Source organism: Brassica napus, chromosome C7, assembly GCF_020379485.1.
Source record: "Brassica napus cultivar Da-Ae chromosome C7, Da-Ae, whole genome shotgun sequence".
Classification (NCBI taxonomy): domain Eukaryota; kingdom Viridiplantae; phylum Streptophyta; class Magnoliopsida; order Brassicales; family Brassicaceae; genus Brassica; species Brassica napus.
This window is the reverse complement of record NC_063450.1, coordinates 2660638-2671411: the sequence shown is the minus strand read 5'-3', so window position 1 is coordinate 2671411 and position 10774 is coordinate 2660638.

Here is a 10774-nt window from a genome sequence, read left to right as displayed (position 1 = left end):
TGGCCGGAAAAGGAATATGGATGGGTGTTTGATAATGTAAGTCTTTAGTGAGGCTGAGTTATATATTAATTTTATTATATTTCGGCTGAGTTATATATTTGATTACGGCTGACTTACATATTCTTTTAGTACGACTGAGTTATATATTATATTACGGCTGACTTACATATTCTTTTATTATATCACGGCTGACTTGTTAATATTATTTGTGTAGGATGTCGTTGCGTATTTGAACGTCCTCATTAAAAGGTCCATGCGAAATCCCACTCCATTCTGGTCCAAGCGGATTGCCTTCGTTGATGTTTGGTGGCAAAGTTTTTTGATTCAAGATTTCACTCAGTTCAAGATAAAACCTAGTATGTTCAATTTCAAAGGCAATGGTTATAAAGATATGTTAAAGGGTAAGCTTCCCGAACATTGTCCAACAAACTTGAAGTGGTATGAAGATGTGGATCACTTGTACGGATGTCTTCAAACCGGTGGAAATCACTGGGTTGAGTATCATGTGGATCTGAAGAACGGGAAGATTGATTGCTACGATCCAATCTTTGGAGAGGCAACACCCGAAAGTGAGCAGAGAATTCTAAATTCATTTAAACCGCTGACGCACATGATTTTGTATATGTTGAGTGATCATATTCCTGCCAATATCTGAGCCCCTAGTAAGAAGAAGTTCTCATTCAGAAAGAGGAGCAAAAGATACACTCCACAAAACACCCAGATTGGCGATTGTGGGGTGTATTCATTGAATTTTGTAGAGTGTCTAGCGCTTGGTGTAACGTTTCATGGGATAAACGATAAAAATATTCAAGGTTTACGGATGAAGATGGCAGCAGAGATCCTCGATGAAGAAGGAAATTCTGTGATGAGTAGTTGGCTGGCTAATTGAACCTGTGTTTGTTATTTTGTACTTGACTTATGTTGTTGTTTTGTACTCGACTTATGTTATTTTGTACTTTATTAAGTAATTGACTCAGTCTTATCGTTTTTATAACCCAGTCGTGTCGTATATGCGTAACTCAGCCTTACCCCAAACATACCCTAGAATCGTAAAATGTTTATATAATTTAGTCGTATCGATTAGTATAAGTCAGCCGTTACGATATTATAACTCAGTCATACCTCAAACATACCCTAGAATCAAAAACAATTAAATGTTTATACTTTAAAATGTTAAATTGAAACTCCAATTATAAATTTGAAGTGAATATATAATCAACTGAATGTGTCTTCTTTATTGAATTTACGAGTTTAGAATCAATCATGATCTTGAGGTATATGTTGTCTTACAATTACTTATAAACTTAACTGATATATATAAGGTGTGAGCATAATTCAAAACTCATAAACTATTATTGTGTTATTTATTATGAATTTTTGTTTTTATAATATTTCTTGCACCATAAATCCAAATTCTAAACCTAAAAACCCAAAAAAGCAAACCTAAACCCTAAATAAGCAACCATAAACCCTAAACCCCATTTACTAAGTCAGCCGTAAATGTTAAAGTAACTCAGCCATAAAGTGTAACTTAATCTTGACGTTTGGCGGGAAAAAAATAACTGATTCTTGGGAAATTTTAACTCGAGGCGTTTGACGTTCTGTACCTCTCTATATATTGTCTCCTCTCTTACAACTTTCTCTCTCTAGAAAAAACCTAAACGATATCTCTCTACCCCATCTAAAGTTATGCCGATTGTTCCTAGTTATTCAACGATGTTAGAGAACAGTGTCAATGCGATACCCTGGTCCGGGAGAATTTCTTGACACAACCAGTACTATCTGGTTCAAATTTTTAAGTGATCTCTCCCTCGTCATCCCGTCGATTCTTGCAGAAGGATGGGTTCATGATTGGCCGACATACCGCGCCATTCCCGATCATTTTAAGGAACGCTGGTTTCTTCAACTCGCTGTAAGAACAGTTTGTCCACTTAAAGAGAACTTGGGAAAATGGAGGCGACAAGCCTCCGTGGATGTTAACAAGAGTTTGGCGTGATCTCGTCCACATGTTTGAAGAGTTTGGTCCTGACAATTTTGGTTTCTGAAAGTGATGCCTTATCTGTATTTTGAATCTGATAATTTCGGTTCCTGAATGTAAACATGTCGAATTCAAATTTCTTTTATATTAAGTACTATAACTCAGCCATAATGTGAATATAATTCAGCCGTATCTGTTAAAATAACTCAGCCAGAACGTATAAGTTAACTCAGCTGTGAATGTTAATTAAACATAAACCCAGCCATAAGTGACCGAAACTCAGCCGTTATTAAACTAATGATAATTCAGCCATAGTAAAACATAGCCAAAACCCAGCTGTGAATGTTAATATAATACATTTCTAATGGGACGTTTCCGCTTGCTTGATTGGACTGAGTTGTCGATTAATTATGGCGCGTGTGGAAAATTCGGCTCAAACATAATATCGAGGCTAATTATTAAGAGTTTGAAAAACACAGCTGCCACGCATGTGTCGAGGGATTTACAATATCGAGACATTTAAATATTATTATATTAAATAAAACGGAAATAAGTAAACGACGCCGTTTCATCATGTCGTCTTCTTACTCACCCTAATTCCATTTAATTCCATTTTGTTTCTGAAATTGTTTTGAGAATCAAAATGTCTTCTTCATCCTGCGTTTCAGGAAATTCTTACAGACGACGTTTGAACGCGAAAAGAGGAACGCCGAACCGCTACAAATCCAGGAAGATTGTACTATTGCTGCGGAAAAAGATATAATAAGGTTCGTTTTGGTTCTTATTTCGCATGTTCTGTAACGTAAAACTTAGATCTGATTATATTGTGAAAACATAGACATTTATTCAAATGGGCGGATGAGTGTTTGGTTGAAGAGGTTGAGGACATAAAGTCACTGATAAGTGGCATGAACAAAGACAACTCAGAATTCAGACTTAACGTTGATCGGTTTGAGAAAGAGATTGAAGTAATGAAGACGGCGTCTGAGGGAAAAGGAGAAGAATGTATGAGTCAGGGTCGGTGTTTGAAGAATGTGGTTGTTTGTGGGGTTGGAATATCCTTACTTTGCTACTACTACTTCTTTGTTTAGTAATGTTTTGTACATATAAGTCAGCCTATGTTTTATGTAACTCAGACTTAACGTATTACAGTAACTCAGCCGTCAAGTAATCTGAACGTTTCCGAAACTCAGCCATAATAAAACATAGCCAAAACGTATAAGGTAACTCAGTCACAACTTTAAGCTAACTCAGCCAAAACGTATAAGGTAACTAAGTCACAACTTTAAGCTAACTCAGCCAAAACGTATAAAGTAACTCACTCACAACTTTGAGCTAACTCAGCCAAAACGTATAAAGTAACTCACTCACAACTTTAAGCTAACTCAGCCAAAACGTATAAAGTAACTCACTCACCCACTTTCATTATTAATGGGACGTTTCCACTTGCTTGATTGGACTGAGTTGTCGATTAATGGTGACGCATGTGGAAAATATCGATGTCTTTATAATATCAAGATGATTTATACTTTAACTCCGCCAACAATATGAGAATATCGAGGCTAATTATTACTCCCTCCGCTTGCTTGATTGGACTAAGTATTTAATTAACGTTTTACATGTCTGCACGTAAATTAAGAAATCTGAATGTTTTGCAATGCACGTAAATTAACTTCTTTTTATTGGTGTTTAATGCCTAATATGACTTCATATTATGTGACCAAAACTCAGCCTAATTAAACTAATGATAATTCAGCCATAATTAAACATAAACCGAGCCATAATTCAACTATAAATCAGCCAAACGAAACAATAAATCAGCCGTCATAAAACAATAACTCAGCCTTTATTAATAATGCTGTTAATAACTCTGCATGATGTTTGTTGATGTTTGCATGATGTGTGTGCTTGAAAACAATAAATCAGCCGTGATAAAACAGTAACTCAGCCGTAATTAAACTATAAATCAGCCAAAAGAAACAATAATTAAGCCTTCATTACATTAATTTGTAGTCAGACATACATAATGGCATAGCAAAGAACTTAAAAAGATAAGATTCCGATAGATTACATCTTCACCACTTCCTTGTGTCCCTAATAACGCTTATCGGTTCAAAATCACGTAAGAACGTGCCAATCTCTTTGATCCAGAAACAGCGCTCACACATGTTGTCATCCTTAGTCATATCAATGTGCCACAAGAAGAGACATTGTCGCTCCACATGTGTTGCACATTGGCATCTGTAGAACGACGGAACATAAGCTGAAACGAACACGGCCCTATTTTGGCGGAACTCGTCAGAATGCCACAAACCCCATTCCCATTTCACAGATCGCACTAGTTTCCCTATCTTATGAACTGATTCTCTTGGAATACCAGCAAAATACTGCCCATCACAACAAAAGATTGCTCGAGTCATTGCGTGTGTATACACAACACGCTCATATCATGCATCTGCTGCACGCTTCATGAAAGAAAGCCCTTCTTCTTTAAGGCCGAATGAGAAGAAGAATTGTACACCCTTTATATAAAATGTGCTTGGATTTCCCTCAGCGTAGCAAGATTTCAACAACGAAGAAGGCATATTGAGTCCCCAGGGAACGGATAACACATCGTAAAAATGGTATACACCACGCCGCTCTGCTAACGCCTTCATCGACTTGGACGATGCTTTGAGGCCATAGAGATCTTGGAAGGAGTTACGAGCCACACATTCAACCACCAACGCCTGAATTTCTTCAGGCAATTCAAGAAAAGGGAAATATTTGATTTACTGTGAAATTGATTTAGAGAGAGAGAGCAATTGTGTAAAAATAGAGAGTTAACATATAATTGTTCGAGAAGTGCGTTATTTATTGACAGTAAAACGATTTTCATATCGCGAAGTTTCCTATTTTGGGCGGAAAGTTATTCCATAACCCAGCTGTAATACAAATTCATTCAATAAATCAGCCGTTTGAAAACAAAAACCCAGCCGTAATACAAAAACATGAAAATCCATAATCTTGCCGTAACACATTTACATGAAAACAAAAAGACAGCCGTAATACAAAAACATGAAAATCGCTAATCCAGCCGTAATACATTTACATGAAAACAAAAACACGGCCGTAATACAAAACATGAAAATCCCTATTCCAGCTGTAATACCAAAAACATTAAAACAAAAACCCAATCGTAATACAAAAACATGAAAATCCCTACAACACTTGCTTACATCGGACAAGTTTTCGCATTATGTCCACTATGTCTACATCGAGAACATATGTGTTCTTTCCTAGGACATTTGTTTTGAAGTGCAACTTCTAAAGCAGATTTCATCCTATTTTTCTTAGGTCTTCCTGGCTGTGGACGAATAGACGGGGGCAAGCTCGGTTGGTTAGCCACGATTTCTGGAACAGGTTGCGCTGAGTCAGCCGGCATGACCGATTCAGCGTATGCGCTCACCAAATATGCACTGTTATAGTAAGGACTGCACAGGGATATACGACAAACATTGTTGTACTCCGCAGCTGCGATTGCGTGTACACATGGTAATTTCTCGCGTTCGAAACGCCGACATGTGCACTTTCGCTCTACCAAATTAACAACATTCAAAGACTCGCTAGAAGATCCATATTTAACTTCAGTGTGATGATCATCAATCCTTTGGACCGTCAACTTTCTGGCGGCAATTACATGACCTTATTAACAAAAAAAAAAGAATAAATATGAAACGACTGACTTGTTACATATTACGGCTGATTTAAGAACTACAAAGGCTGACTTAAGAATTTTATGAAACGACTGACTTATTACATATTACGGCTGAATTAAGAATTTTATGCATTTTAAAGACAGACTTATTTTTACTGTTACGACTGACTTACATGTAGTAGTTTCTCGACACCACGCGTAAGCATCGTTGGCTGCGACCTGGCTTCCTCTCTCCGTTCAGCAAACCATCTGGTCCTCATAACCCGTATCGATTCTAATATTCGAACAATGTTTAGACCTCTAGCATTCGACAATGCTATGTTCATTGATTCTGCTATGTTTGTAGTCATCAAATTATACCTCTCGCCCGGGAAATGAACACGCGTCCACAGTTGGACATCAGCTCTTTGGAGGTAACCGGGGAGTGCAGGATTTGTAACATCCACAATCCTAGATAAGGATTGTTGGGACGGCCATGGTTCGAGGAAACGAACCAGCCAGTCTTAGGACATAAAGGCAAGCGTTCCATGGACAAGTTTGAAGGTTAAGAACCTGAGGAAACTTAGACTCAATGGACTGTTCGGGTTTCGGGCCGATGGTCCGGGTACAGGCCAGTGGCGGGCTGTGAGGTCCGGCCATGGGTTCATGGACCGTTGGGGCTTGGGACAAGGCTATGGGCTAAGTCCAGAAGGCTTGGGTAAGGCCTTGGGCTTATGACCGACCCCAAACCCAATAAGAATAAGCGATGGGATGCAAGTGGCCGAGAGGGTGCAACCCTTGGCCGATGGTGCCCATCCGCTAGCAAGTCATGCCTGTTCGTGGGGCAAGACTTAACCCCTCGTTTTCTATAAATATGGGGCCCTCTCTGTCGATTTCATTCATCCAATCCAGAGTAAAATAACTCAGAGAAATCGTAGATAGAGAGAGAAAGAAAGAGAGAGAGAGTTTCCGGCCAAGAGAAAGGCCGAGTGTGGTGGTGATTGTTTCCGGCGACTCTGATCGTTTAGGAACTAACCTCCAATCAAGATGGGAGACCAAGACAAGGAGAAGAACGTGGAGAACCCAGAGGTGGTTAAGAAGGTATGAGATGGGCCGTGGCTCCATCAGACCGAACGGACGGTCCATGTGATCGCACCACGGCTCTGTCAGTTCCTAAGTCCCATCCGGCTTCTCTTACTTGTTTTCTATCCGATCTCTTTCTGTTCTTTCTGTTTATACACGAAGGGTTGTGTTGGTTCAGTCCAAGGGACACGTCCCTAGACTTGGCCATTCATAACCGAACCGCTAGCCTTGACACGGGTCGGCTATGCGGATGGTTCGAATCGCACCATGGACTGGGCAGTTGGGCTAAACGGTTGGTCATGTCCCAAAAGGCATGAGTTGCCAAAGGTCATGAGTTACCAAAGGTTTTGAGTTGCCAAAGGGTGTAAGTAACCAAAGGGTACAAGTTGCCAAGGGTTACGAACATCAAGAGGTACGAGGACCAAGAGGTACCAAGGACCGAAGGGGTGCATGTTCCAAACGGTGTCTGTTGAGACAAGTTGTGTCCGATCCTTATGGATCAGTGTATGAATTGCTAAGTCAAGACAGGTTCACGGTTTGTCTAAGCCAGGAAAGAGTCGCATGGTCTGATCAGTTGCTAAGCCTACCGGATTGGGCTTGAGGCTTACTCGGCCATTTGGATCCAGGCCCAAGGCCGGATCAGGTAAGGAAGTCTGTTGGGCCATTGAGCCGGACTTTGTGGACTGGTCGCACCTAGATTCTATCCGGTTAGACGGATTGGTCTTTGGGGCGATCCGGACCTGTTCGTGTTTTCTGTTTATATATTCTGAACCGTCTATCTGATTCTAAGTCAAGGGGTGGTTGGCTGAATGACTTAGGATTCGGTAGATGAGTTCATATCTTTTTATTATTATATTGCCTGAGGTTTATCTATGTTCTAGGAACCAAGCCAAGTATTGTAGAATCGACCAGTTCTATTCTCGGTTATGATTAATGCTTATCTGGTTGTGGTTTCAAGAACTAAGGATGGTTCTGGTCAAGCCAAGGAGCCGTGAAGGCTCGGTCAGTGATAGGCTGTGTAACGTGAGGTTAGATGATGCTAGGGATGAACTAGTGATTGTCTAAGAAACTGTTAAGAAATTGTTTATCGGATCTCATGTTTCTAAGTAATACAATTTATACACATTTATATTCCGCTGTGCTATCTGTTTATCTGTTTTAGAACCTCAGATTCGAATATGACTTAGACAATGAAAGACTTAAAATGAATCAAACAAGCAAAAAAAATTTTAAGTAGCAAACGGATCCAGTTTGGTCGAGAGGCCGGATTCGGGCGTTACAAGTTGGTATCAGAGCCAGGTTGATTCGAGGATAGTTGGGTTATGTAGTCCACACACACGCAGCCAGCTGACTAGGTCTCACGGTGAGGTTTGATTGCTTAGGTCTAGGGATTTTTTGTCTCGGTTATATTATTGTTGTACTAATAATGTCTGAATCCTTAGGCTGGGAAAAGCAAATCGGGAAAGGTCCGAAAGGGTAAGAGAATGGCTGGTCAATCTAGTCGAGGGGCTGCGGACATAGCTGGTCTGTCCGAGTTACCAACCGATCCGGTTGAGACTAACACCGGAGGTGTGTTCCCGTCTGACCCAGCTAACCTTACCGGGATGCAACAGGACGGTCAGCAACATCAGGAGGGTGATGAGGAGGTGGAATCCTCGAACGCTAATCGTGATGGTGACTGTGGGAACCGAAATTCGCACTTTCGATTTCCGTTTAAATAAGGAAACTAGGAAAACCGTAATTTCCCAGAGGTCCCGGATATCTGCTAATACCACACGCCAAGCAAATCAGAACACAATAATGACAACGATAAAGTATAAAAATCGTAAGAAGAGAGCAAAGAGAAGTCTTATTCCGAATTTGCGTATGAGCGTTTACAACAAGGTATAAGCCTGGGCTCGAGAGCTGTCGGCGAGATTCCTAGTTCTAGCAACCCTAAGACGGCTAAACCTAATTGAGTCGCAGCTCAAAATAACAAAAACGGAAAGTTGCCTAATTGCTCTAAGTGCTAAGTTTTCTCTGAAAAAGTTCTCTCTCCATGCCTCTCGCCTAGGAATCCTTATATACTGGCTCCAAGGTTGGTTTATGCTTTTCCCCTTCTGCCCTTAAGCCGTCATAGCATAAAAATGGAGATATTCCATTTTTTCCGATCTTCGTAATTATCTTCAAAATTTCTTATTTATCCGCGGAAACTTGACATTTATCTTTCTTTGTGAACCAAGCGTAAACCGTCATGCGGCTTACGGGATGTTGGTTAAGAAATCGTAAGTTGGGCTTCGAGTCATGTCTTAGGTCCCTTTGGGCCGTCTTTCGACTCGAAGCGTTTGTTACGGCTTCTTTCGATAAAGAACGAACTTTCCGCGGTTTTTACGGTAAAGTTTGATCGATAACTTAGAATGGCGGGGAATCGCGAAATGGGTTCTCTACGGTCTTCGGGAGATAGCATCAAAGGGTAGACGAGAACGCATGGACTAATGTCGTACCGATGTTTCGGAAGAGCTCGGTCGCTACGTAGCGACCGAACTTTGGTTCGAGCTTCTGCTCGAGCTCGGTCGCTACGTAGCGACCGAGCTTTGGCTCGAGCTTGGTCGCTACGTAGCGACCGAGCGGAATGGACGTTCAGTCTCTATGTATCGACTGAGCCTTGGCTCGAACTCGGACGCTACGTAGTGACCGAGTGGAGCTCGTGTTCGGTCGCTGCGTAACGATCCTTTTTGGGCTTTTTTCCGATGACTCACGTTTCCTCTGTAAAGCTTCTCATAGAGAAGAATCCATTTCGAAAAAGTATTTGTCGAAAAGGTTTTCTACGTTTTTCTTCTTCAGAGATTTGGACGTTAACTTCGTCGTAACCGTTTTTGACCCCAACAGTTAGCCCCCCAGCTCGTTGGGAACGTGGATTTCTAGCGGGGTCCCAATGCGTGGTATGGCGAGTTTGGACGAGATTGGTGTATTTGGGCGAAGTTCGTGTCCAAAAATCCGCAAGTAAATAGTAATTTCTCATGCCTATAAAAAGGGAGGTAACTTCTTCACAATCTTCACACTTACTCATTCTCATAGAGAGATTTTTCTTGAAAAGTTCTTTCTCTTTCTCTCTGTCATTTCCTTCTTGATTTAAAAAAAATGAAAAACACGAGATGTCGAGTAAAAAGAGGAGTTCGAAGAAAGAGTCCTTGCCCGCGAACGTTTCTGAAGAGCTTCGAGTGCCGAAGATGGAATTCGTTCCTCATTCGGTAGACCCAGCCGAGAACGAGGCATGGTGGGTGGCGTGTTACGGTTCGATCACGCCTCCCATAGAAAAATCGTTCCCGGTCATGAACCATCGCCCGGTGGAGGCAGGTGCGCTGAGTAGGAGTACTAGTGGATTCCTCGAGATCATGCGGTCGTTCTACCATATTTCGGACTCGATGGAATTCAGGGTTCCTCGTCAAGGAGAAAGCGCTAGTAGTCCCCCGGAGGGCTTCTTTACTTCTTACGAGGCATTCGTAGTGCGTTGCCGTTTATGGTTTCCGATCCCAAAGATCATCGTCCGTGTGTTGTGTCGTTTCGGGGTGGCGATAAGCCAATTGAATCCTCTTGGCATCCAGCACCTCATAGGGATCCTGGTCCTGAGCTACGAGCATGGTCTTTCTCTCACCGTTGATCACTTCGAAGTGCTTCTTCGATTACAGATCATCAGGGAAACGGACACGTACAGGCTGGTTCCTCGGAACTTCATGTCAGTGGTAAAGGGGTTCACTTCTAACTTCAACTCGTGCAGGAAGTTTTTCTTCTTCGTTCGTGCAGACGCAGCGTCCGTTGAGGAGAGTTGTATCCCACTGTTTCGGAGGTTGCCGAACGATCGTCCCTTTATGAACCCTCTTGCTCCGTTTCCTGAGGACATTATTGCGATGAGGGATCTGCTCAGGAATGGAACTTTTTTCTGGACTTCTTTTACGCCGAAGAGAGTTTGAAAGGCGCTGAGGTTTGTGCATCCTGGTCCTGCTTTGGGCGGAGAAACAAGGAGTGATTCAAACCTGAAGACCAAGGTCCCAACGCCG